The sequence below is a fragment of the Otolemur garnettii genome, unplaced genomic scaffold (assembly GCF_000181295.1).
Source record: "Otolemur garnettii isolate 467f Iridium unplaced genomic scaffold, OtoGar3 scaffold00060, whole genome shotgun sequence".
In the NCBI taxonomy this organism is placed as follows: Eukaryota; Metazoa; Chordata; class Mammalia; order Primates; family Galagidae; genus Otolemur; species Otolemur garnettii.
In genome coordinates, this window is record NW_003852455.1 from 872301 (window position 1) to 876524 (window position 4224).

Consider the following 4224-nt stretch of genomic DNA (forward strand, 5'->3'; position numbering starts at 1 on the left):
AATAAATTCTGAAAACAACCTTAACCATTTTTGTTTTTACTGTAGACATTGTCACTGTTTTGTTCATACTCTTCTTGGTGACATGAGAAGTATTTAAATATCAATATTTGACCATTCTTTTGTTCACCTATAGATCTATTGGTGGATGTCCCAAGACCATGATGTCATTGAAGAATAACTTTAAGTCATGCGACTATTAGAAATATGGACCAGCTACTTTCACATAATTTGCATTATCATAACTTGCAAACCACTACCTTTCATCTATTCATATTTTACCACTGATACACTGTATCCATTGTGTGCCTGCTCTGTTCTGCTTCAGTGTTTGCTTTTTTTTATAACAAAGCACAGCTGACCAAGGTATTATAACAAAAACTCTGGGTACATGGGTATTTCCTGTTGCACATTTCTTCACCCATTACTAAACATTATAGATAGAGCTTTATTACAGTTTATTTTTGCTTAGTTTCATCATATATAGTCATGTTTGAACTTGGGAGTTTCATCTAAATAAAAATGGGGTACATAATTTTAGCATTTGCTGCCAAAAGGAGGATCAGTCTTACTTTAAGTTAATAACAACACTGTTCTAATAGAATATGCACTAAAAAGTTTTACTGCCAGCTTGGCACCTATGGCTCAGGTGGCTGGGGTGCCAGCCACGTGCACCCAGGTTGGCGGGTTTGAATCCAGCCTGGGCCCACCAAACAACAATGACGCCTGCAACCAAAAAATAGCCGGGCATTGTGGCGGGCGCCTGTGGTCCCAGCTGCTCGGGAGGCTGAGGCAGGGACTTGCTTGAGCACAGGAGTTGGAGGTTGCTGTGAGCTATGATGCTATAGCACTCTACCCAGGGGGATAGCTTGAGGCTCCTGTCTCAAAAAAAAAAAGTTTTACTGCCAATTGGTGGGGTTTTTGGCTTCTTTGTTTATTTTGGGTGATGGTACAAGTGTCTATATTATATGGGGGTTTCGGGGTTCATGAGTTAATTTCACATGAAATGTTTAGAATGGTGCTTAGCACATAATAAGTGTTTGATAAATGTGATCTCCTGTCACTGCTTTTTTTTTTATTGTTTCTATTGGACATGATAATGGAGGAGCAGATGGAGGACTAATGAATAATATGCTACACAGAGCTATTATATTTATACACCTGACACAGATGTCCCCAGATTCATGAATGATAAACGGGAGCATCGTAATAGCCATGGGCTTCAACACCCCAATAACAAAATGGGACAGATTCTCCAAGCAGAAGATCAGCAAAGAAATGATGGACTTAAATGGAACTCTACAACAAATGGGCTTAAGAGACATTTACAGAACATTCTCCCCCCAAACCACTAAATAATATTTTTCTCATCAGCTCATGGAAAATTCTCTAATATTGACCACATCCTAGGCCACAAAACATATCTCAACAAATTTAAAAAAAATTGAAATTATATCATTTATTCTCTCAGGCCACATTGGAATAAACTTAGAAATCAATTCCAGGATGGGTGTGGTGGCTCACACCTATAATCCTAGCACTCTGGGAGACTGAAGTGAGTGGATTGCCTGAGCTCAGGAGTTCAAGACTAGCCTGAGCCAGAGTGAGACTTTGTCTCTAAAAATAGCCGGGTGTGGGCTCAGCACCTGTAGCTCAAGTGGCTAGGATGCCAGCCCCATACACCAGAGCTGGTGGGTTCAAATCCAACCTGGGCCCACCCAACAACAATGACAAAATGACAACTACAACCAAAAAATGGCTGGTCATTGTGGTAGGTGCCTGTATGTCCCAGGTACTTGGGAGGTTGAGGCAGGAGAATCACTTAAGCCCAAGAATTTGGGGTTGCTGTGAGCTGTGATGCTACAGTCCTCTACCCAGGCTGACAGCTTGAAACTGTCTCAAAAGAAAGGAAGGGAGGCTCGGCGCCTGTGGCTCAAGCGGCTAAGGTGCCAGCCACATACACCTAAGGTGGCAGGTTCGAATCCCCAGCCCAGGCCCGCCAAACAACAACGATGGCTGCAACCAAAAAATGGCCAGGTGTTGTGGCAGGCGCCTGTAGTCCCAGCTACTTGGGAGGCTGAGGCAGGAGACTCGCCTAAGCCCACTACCCAGGGGGATAGCTTGAGGCTCCGTCTCAAAAAAAAAAAAGGAAGTGAGGAAGGAAAGAAGAAAAGAAAGAAATCAATTCCAACAGAAACACTCAACTCTACACATTCATAGAAACTAAACAAACCACCGCCCCAGTGATAATTGGGTCAAGGAGGAAATTAATATGGATATCAAAAGACTCTTTGAACTAAATGACAAAGGTGACACAAGTTATCAAAATCTGTGAGACTTGGGTGGCCCCTGTGGCTCAAAGAAGTGGGGCGCAGGCCCCATATGCCAGAGGTGGCGGGTTCAGACCTAGCCCCTGGCTAAAAAAAACTGCAAAAAAAAAAAAAAAATCTGTGAGACTCAGCAAAGCAGTGTTAAGAGGAAAATTCATTGCCACAAATGCCTGTTTCTCAAAAACAGAAAGATCACAAATTAACAATCTAATGAATCATCTCAATTGGAAGAGCAAGAGCAAATCAATCCCAAACCCAAAAGAAGAAAAGAAATAGAACTAAGGTCAGAACTGAATTAAATGAAATTGAGAATTATATAGAAGATTAGTGAAAGAAAAAGTTGGCTCTTTGAAAAGATAAACAATGGCTCGGCACCTGTAGCTCAAGCAGCTAAGGCACCAGCCACATGTACCTAAGGTGACTCGCTTGAGCCCAGGAGTTGGAGGTTACTGGGAGCTGTGATGCCATAGCACTCTACCCAGGGCGACAGCTTGAGGCTCTGTCTCAAAAAAAAAAAAGAATAAGGCCTACTTTAAGAGCTACCAAGTGGCTTGGTGCCTGTGGCTCAAGTGGCTAAGGTGCCCGCCACAAATACCTGAGCTGGCGGGTTTAAATCCAGCCTGGGCCCACCAAACAACAATGATGGCTGCAACCCAAAAATAGCCAGGTGTTGTGGTGGGCACCTGTGGTCCCAGCTACTTGGGAGGTGGAGGCAGGAGACTCGCTCGAGCCCAGGAGTTGGAGGTTGCTGTGAGCTGTGATGCCACGGCACTCTACCCAGGGGGACAGCTTGAGGCTCTGTCTCAAAAAAAAAAAGATAAACAAAATGGACAGGCCTGTCACTAGTTTAACCAGAAACAGGAAAGAAAAGATATGCTAATACGCTCAATCAGAAATGAAAAAGGAGAAATAACTGATACCATGGAAATATAAAATATCATCTCTGAAAACTATATAAATCTCTACCTAACCTTGAAAGGGTGGAGGAAATTGACAAATTCTTGCAAATATGTAACCTTCCTAGGCTGAATCAGAAAGAAACAGCTCCTAAACAGACAAATACCATATAACAAAATTGAAAGAATAAGAAAAACTCTCCCCAAAAAACAAAAAGTCCTGGACCAGATGGTTTCACATCCAAATTTTACCAAACCTACAAAGAAGAACTGGTACCTATACTGCTGAAATTAATTTCATAAAACTGAAAAGAAAGGAACCTTCCCCAACTCATTCTATGAAGCTAATATCACCATCATACCAAAGCCAGGAAAGGATACAACAGAAAAAAAACACAGACCAATATCCCTTATGGGTATATATGCCAAAATCCTTGATAAAATCCTACCAAGCCGAAATTAGCTACACATCAAAAAGTAATCTACCATGATCAAATGGGCCTCATCCCAGAGATGTATAAATGTAATTCACCACATAAATAGAAGCAAAAACAAAGATCATATGATCCTCTTGATAGATGCAGAAAAAGCATATGACAAAATTCACTTTTTTATGATAAAAACTCTCAAAAAATAGGAATAAATGGAACACACTTCAATATTATGAAAGCCAAACCCACAGTCAACATCATACTGAAAGGGGAAAATAGAAAGCACCCCCACTTACAACTGGAACCAGACAAGTTGCCCAGTGTCACTAACAGTGCTGGAAGTACTAGCCAAAGCAAGCAGGCAAGAAAAGGAAATCCAAATAGGGAAAGAAGTCAAATTATCACTCTTGGTTGATTCTATCTAGACACCCCCAAAGATGCTGCCAAGAGACTTCTGGAATTGATAAGCAAATTTAGCTAAGTGTTAGGTTACAAATTCAATGTGCACAAATTAATATCATTCCTACACATTAACAATAGTCTAGCTAAGAATCAAATCAGAGACTCACT